Consider the following 7,574-nt stretch of genomic DNA (forward strand, 5'->3'; position numbering starts at 1 on the left):
AAACTTTATAAAAATTAAATCAGACACATACGCAAATCATCAGTGTGTTGATACATGAGTATTAAAACCAAAGTTTTCGTTTCTCCTAAATTTGCCAATCTGTCAGTCACAGCTTTAAAAAGCACTGCCTTGCATTCAGGCAGTTTGTAACTGTGTGAATGTGTAATTGAAAAAAAAAAATGTATATACTTAAACTTTATTAAAACTGCACATTTAAGCATAGAAGCATTGTGGTACAGGATCGGTGGCCAGTAAAACTGGGCAGAAACTGTATCCGTCTTGATTTCTTCACAGCACGTGTGAAAAAGAACTTAATTCAATTGCAATATGCTGGAAATAAATCAAATAAAACATCACTTTATACAATAATATACTAAATACAATGCTTGTGTTAGATTTTGCTGTATTTGGCTGAGCAGTAGTTTGGGTGGCTCGCCAATGTACTAGATTTCTCTAATACATAAAATAAGTAAGCTTGACCAAAGTTCTTGTGGGGAGAAGAATTTATTGAAGGTAGCAGTGTAGCAGTTCTTCAGCAGTGATGTTTCTTGAATCATGAGTGTCTGATCGCCAGAGGTGGGGGACTAGAGTCACATGACTTGACTAGAGTCTGACTCGAGTCGCAAATTTAAGGACTTGTGACTTGCTTGACTAAATAAAGAAAATGACTTGACTTGACTTGGACTTGAGATCCAGTGACTTGAGACTTGACTTGATTTGACCTTCATGACTCGGCAGGACTTGACTTTATAACAACTCTAATTATTATTATAAATCATTGCGACATAATTTGGTAAACAAAACACAAACATGTGTGACTTGCCCCCACCTCTGCTGATCGCACCCAGTTTGTGTGGGGAGAGAGAGAGAGAGAGAGACTGTTGAATTGTCTGTTTAAAATGTTGTCTAGGTAGGCAGCACAACATGTTTTGGAACAGAGCTAATGGGAGCTGGAGGGCCGCTGCTCAATTGGCTGGTCTGCATCAAGTAGTTCAAATGCATTAATGTGGACATGTGGACATGGTTATAGCCTTGAAGTTTCTCTGTACCTGCAGAAAAGGGCATGAAAGCATCTCTCTTGACGAACTGGCCCTTCTTATCAAGGAAGTGTTCTGGGTAAAAGCTGTTTGGTTTCTCTCATTCGCTTGGATCCTTCAAAACAGACGTCAGCAGAGGAACTACAGTGGTGCCCTAGAAAATGAAGAAAAGACCAAAACCTTGAAATCTTGAACAAGATGCACATGGTAACTTTTCCAGGCCTTATACGTATTTATACAGCCTGAGGTTTGTTCATTACACTTTCAGCGTGTAAAGGCTCATATTTGTGAAATTTGTGATTTTTATATTAAAAATAAACAAGTAAACAAACCCATATGAGGAAAATATTCCCATACGAGGAAAAGTAACGCAAAAGTAACATAACTCATTACATTACATAACTAGAAAAAGTAACTAAGTAATGCAATTAGTTCCTTTTTTTAGGGAGTAATGCAATATTATAATGCATTGCTTTTAAAAGTAACGTTCCCCAACACTGTTCAGCACGGAGGAAAAACTCTTGACTTTACTGTGTTTTTACCCTGTATATGAGGGTATTTGGCCATAAGCATCAGACCCCAGCGCAGAGTCATTCCTGTGGTGTCAGTACCAGCAACAAAGAGATTTGTCACAGATACCATAAGGTTCTCCTCATGAAAATATGAGTCCTTCTTGCCAGATTTCTGTCAAATGCAATCAACAAAATGCATATTTATTCACCATCTGAATATTTCGATTATTACAGTAAAGTGGATCATTGAAATTGTTACATACCTCTTCACTCTGTTTGCGGATGAGAAAGGAGTCCACAAACCCTCTGCGGTCGTGTGGATTCAGAGTCTCCTGCAGTCCATTGATCAACTTCGTCATCTGTTGTCTACTTTGCACAATATTGTTTATACGAATCCTTTTGTTTTTTAGGATTGGACCCAAGAATGGAAAGCTAGAAATACACATTCAGAGACATGAGAAAGACTGAGTGACATATATTCTCCAGAGATGCACTATTTTCATTTACTACATTCCACAGAATAATCGTACTTTAAATATTGTGCTTTTTTTTATCTCACTACATTTCATAAAAACGTATTGTTCCTTGTTATTTGAAACTGAAGAAATCAAGACCTGCTCTGAGAAGCGATGTCTTCATGAACAATCTTATTTTTTTCATAGAACCTGTTGAATCGGCTCGCAATTTCACATTTTTTCACTAATCAGACTGATCCACTTGCAGCTGTTCTCGAGTCAACCACCTTCTGATTCAGTGATCCCTTCAAAGCGATCCAGTCAATATTTCACTGAACTGTTCATGTCTGAATGAGCCAAGAATGTGGAAATCTTTGGAGTTTGATGCACATGTGCAACTGATGGCGTTAAAAGTATGTTACTAATGGCAAATTTTAGCATTGATTATTGTAAATGAAAATCATATTTAGGTCATGACTGTCAGTTATTTGTGAAATCTGCTGTAAAAGTATGAGTGGTTTAGGCTCATATGTCATTTGTGTGTCACTGTTTGTTATGGACTACTGTGGGTAAAAACTATAAATAATCACAAATTAATCCATGCATCTTCCCAGCTGCTGTAATTTCAAAATCTATAAAACTAGTATGTTTACATAGTGGTCCTCTCCTAATGTGACGTTATTTTCCTATTTTCACTTTTTTTGCACACTTTTTTTTTTATCAATAACTTTAAAATAATATAGTAGTTTTAGGAGTTGTAATGTTTTGGTAGTGTATAAAATAATTTTTTTGCTTATTTGTAGATCAGTACATAATAAATGTCTACACCAATGTCAGCATATAAATCATGCATACCATTATAGAAGTCGATCCAGCAACCCGAACATTTTCGTTTGCTCTGTCGACCATTTCAGTGAATCGAGGGTCTGTGTATTCAAATCTGCTGCCGTACACGATAGATGAGATGATGTTTGACACAGCGTATGGCTGTGTCGTGTCGAAGGGTTTCTCTGTGAAGAGGAAACAACAAACCGTCTCTCAATGGATCTTATGAACTAAGAGCATGATTGCATGTGTGTGTCTCAGCTTGTACCTTCAAACTTATCAAACTCACCTTTCAGATACTGAATTTCCTCTATGATTTTCTCTTCACTTCCTCTCTTGCCCATCCCAAAGTCCCGCAGGTTACTGAGAGCAAAGCGTCGCATCTCTTTCCAGTTCTCTCCATTGGAAAACAGGATCCCTGATCAACACAAAAGCATCTTACTGTGAGTCCCAGCAACACCATCAGAAAATGATTATGCAATGAGTTAGACATACTGACAAACAAACAAAAATGTTTTTTTTAAAAAAGTTCAAATATTGCTTGGATCCTATATATACTCGCTTAAGACATACACAATTTCAAGCAAACATTCCAATAGTTAAATGCACATTTGGTTTTTCATTGTTAAATTGGCTGGTTCCCACCCAATTTTGTATGAATCCTTATAATGAGGTCATTGTGCCAAATTTAAGTAGTTAAACCCATTTGAGTATTGAGAGACCATGAAGATCTGAAAGCTTGTGCAACATCTTTGTTTTGTGAAATGTCTTGCATTTACACTTTGCTCTAGTGTTGTCAAAAGTACCGACTTAAGTACCAGGCGTAAATTTAAAAAATGTCCATTTCCCGCTAGCGTTTGAAAGCCACATCAAACAGCAAATCCGTCTATGTGCAGATATATTAGGGATCTGCTGATAAGACGACTGGTAGGCTGTTTCAGTGTTTCACTGTTTATTTGGCCTGATATATTGACGGCCAAATGATTCAAGGGTAATGGTTCAGCTGTTTCAATGTAGATCAAATCAGACTTAAGGTAATTAAACATTGTGCAACACTTTTATACCTGTACTTCATATAACATTACTGGATCATGTTGATAGCTAATGTGATGAACTCCGGTTCATCTAATACAAAAAGAAAAAAAAACACATGGTGTTTTCATGCAGCGAGGTTCACATATTTCTAAGTGATTTAAATACCTTTGTTGCTGCTGTAGTGAAAAATGGGTTGACATTCGTCCTCCTTTCCCATGGCTGAACCTTCACCAGACTGAGGATGATTAGCTTTTATTGCTAACTGTGTCAGGGGTTGACAGAGGCCGTAACATTGTGTTTTTATTTTTACGCACAGGTGCTAACAGGTTCAAGAACACAAGCTCAAGGTAAATCAATGGCATAAAATAGTGGAATTAGTATATCTGTCTTTTCAACCCATGCTTTCTCAGAAAAAAGTTACAAAACTGTCACTGGAAGCGGCATCCTTTCAAAAGGTGCTAATATGTACACTTAAAATACAAATATGTACCATTTACATTTAGTCGTTTAGCAGACGCTTTTATCCAAACCGACTAACAAATGAGGACAAAAGAAGCAATCAAATCAACTAAAGAGCAATAAAATGCAAGTGCTATGACAAGTCTCGGTTAGCCTAACGCAATACATGTAGCAAGGTTGTTTTTGTTTTTTTGTTTTTTAAGGGTAGAATTTTTAGGGGTATCTTTTAGCTTTTGTACTGATCCCACTCCAGTTACAGCTTTGTACCTTTTTGCTGAGAGTGATATACTCGTAAAACTCTACAAAATGAATCAAGTGTCAGCCAGAAGCAACAGCAATGTCCCTAGTAATGTACCTGTACTGCAGAAGTGATACAACAACAGCCATATTACAATCTGAGCTACCTAAATGCTAAAAGTCTACCAGCTGAATCCATGTGGTTTTACTGGAATGCCACCATGTGATTCTGATGGAAGTCATCCTCTAAATCAAAGTAACCAATAGATACAGTAATACAGGGCTGGTATGGTTATGTCAGAGACCACATCGAAAATCTTACTTAAACCTGGAAATGGAGAGAAAATTCACTGATCACTAACATTTGTGGATGTACTTTGAAGACGAATCATTTCACAGTTAATCGTGGTGTTACTATTGCAGTCTGTTTATATAAACGGGCATTATTGCACATAACTGGATAATATTTAGCATATTTTAGGCTTCTTTACAACAATATGTGTATTGGGTTTGACTGGCTGCCACCAAAATTCTTAAGCATGCTCAGTTTATACCTATTAACCTTTAATGTCGAAACATGAACAATAAGCAAAAAACACAGTAAGGCGCCAACACAGTCATCACCACCAACAAAAACAATGTTTGCCTAAACAACAACAATGCATTTTTCTTTAAGTAGCAGAAATTAATCTCCATACAAATACATCAGTTCCATAAACACTCGACTCTTCACGCGCTTCCTGCCAGTGGGCCTGGAAAAAAGCTAGCTATTACGCTTTATTTAAATACAAATTAGAATACCTTTTTATTTCTCCAAACTATCAGTAACAACATTCTTTATTGATGCATAATCTAGCCATTAACCTCAAAATGTTTCACTTATATTACAGTGCTTTACTCATTTTGGAAGTTTTGGGAATTGCACCTTATTTTTAAACTGCGGAAAAAAGCTATTTTCTGTGAATGTGCGAGATGTCCGGTTCATCAGCCACTGTAGAGAAATGATGAGAAGTATAAAGTGCAGTGTGCAGTGTGTTCATAATTAAGATAATACATTAAAGGGGTCATGACATGGATTTTTTAAACTATTATTTTAATATGTTCCTTGATGTTTACTTATAATATTTATAAAGTTTTTTTGCACAAAAACAAATAAATATTTGGAAAAATGATTATTTTCAACCCTCATTCTGTCCCTCTCTCTAAAACAACCTGTTTTAAGGAGATTGAAGTTTCTGCAGAGCAAAAGTGGGCATTTCTGACAAAAGTGGGCATTTCTAAATCATGCAATGAAAATGATCTCCTTACCTGACCTCACCCCTAAAGCTACCCATCACTATGACGTCAGCCAATCAGGTAACATGGTTGAAAACACCCCTCTGTTTTGGCCTCGCCCACCGATCTGGTAACTCCCATTACTTTTCTGCAGAGACCTATACTTGGTTTTAAGGGGCAGGTCCTTTAAGGCTTGTCAGGAATCGGTCACTGTTATGATTGGCTAACATCATTGCATAGGAAACAGTGTCAACGCCCCCTCACTATTGCATGTGAGTGTTTTGACCATAGACTGTAAAAAAAGATGGACGACGCATCTCCACTTCCTTCCACTATAGAAAAGTGAAGCCAAAGCATCTCAGCTGCCATCTTGAGTAAATGACGTCATGTGGAGCCAGAGTGCACAGTAGAGATTCATTTGGAGCCAGAGTCTGCGCAGTAGTGTCGTGAGCTGGAGCCGCGGTATCAAAGTCCCGCCCAAACTCCCACAGACCCAATCACAAGCTCACAATCATGACACCACACCCCGTTTTTATAGCATCAAATAACTACCTAGAATCAAACTTCTTAGAAAAACGAACACTTAAACATAAATCAGCACGATAAGAACTACCTCAAATGACGGAAACCATCTTTGGGAAAAAAATTAATTTTATTATTTATTTTGTCTCACGACCCATTAGATTACATGGAGAGGGCGGGGTTTAAGACCTGTACTGCAGCCAGACACCTGGGGGCGATCGAGATGCTTTGGCTTTACTTTCAGGACTCGTGCGGCACGCTTGGTTTTGACAACATGATCAAAATAAAATGGGCATTTCCAGACAAAGCAATATGAAATAATTTACTTACGGTTTGTGATGAAGCTGCAGTCAGATCTAGTACCACTTCATCTTTAAACAAATGTTTCTTTGTGAATTCTCCATGACACTGTGCCTCGTTTACAAAACAAATTACTCCGAACAATCCTCTGACATGATCTGGGATGCCATTAAAAATTAACTATCCACTTGTTCCTTATGCAGGGATTCTTCTGATATCTGTACAAAGACATCCGGAAGGCGCGTCCTTGCGCCATAGAACAACAGAGGGGGGGGACAGGTGGGAACTTGGGAGGAGGCTCGGGAGGAGGACGGGCACCCAGGAGGAGGCCGGCAAACAGAGTCCAGGAAGGTGACGACGGAGGGAGGAGCCAAGGAGAAAACGGAAGGAGCCAGGGCGGATCAGGAGGAGGGAGGAGCCAGGAAGGAAACAGGGGGGACTTGGAGCATGCAGCGCCAGGTGGGACCCAGGCCACAACTATGATACCGACCCACGGTGGAGCCAACGGAGGGAGGATCAATGGAGGAGGAAGGGCTGACGACTTCGGGGGGCCAACCGACTGCTGCGGAGCAGGTGGCGGAGGAGCTTGAGGTGGAGACGGAGAGCCGATGAGCCAGGGCGACGGGGAGGATCCTGAGGGCCAAGGCGGAGCAGATGGCGCCGGCGACCGAGGCGGAGGCGGGGAACCAGAAGGCCGCGGTGGAGCCGGAGCGACAGAGAACTGAGGAGGAGCCGAAGGGATGGAGGAGCCTGACAGAGCCGGAGGGACGGAGGGATGAGGTGCAGCCGGAGGAGTGGAGTCCTGAGGCGACGGATGGTCGACGACAGACCAGACGGAGCTGGAGGGACGAGGGAGCCCGGTGGAGCCAGTGGACTGATGGGCCACGGCGGAGAGGAGGGAGCTAGGAGCCATGGTG

At 40.1% G+C, this 7,574-nt stretch overlaps 1 pseudogene; it reads right to left on the reverse strand.

Moving 5' to 3' along the window:
* Positions 1–1,137: 1,137 nt before the first annotated feature.
* LOC107742148 (cytochrome P450 2K3-like) overlaps positions 1,138–7,574 on the reverse strand; it is an 11,873-nt pseudogene continuing 5,436 nt past the window's right edge.

Source organism: Sinocyclocheilus rhinocerous, unplaced genomic scaffold (assembly GCF_001515625.1).
Source record: "Sinocyclocheilus rhinocerous isolate Xijiao unplaced genomic scaffold, SAMN03320098_v1.1 scaffold342, whole genome shotgun sequence".
Taxonomy (NCBI): domain Eukaryota; kingdom Metazoa; phylum Chordata; class Actinopteri; order Cypriniformes; family Cyprinidae; genus Sinocyclocheilus; species Sinocyclocheilus rhinocerous.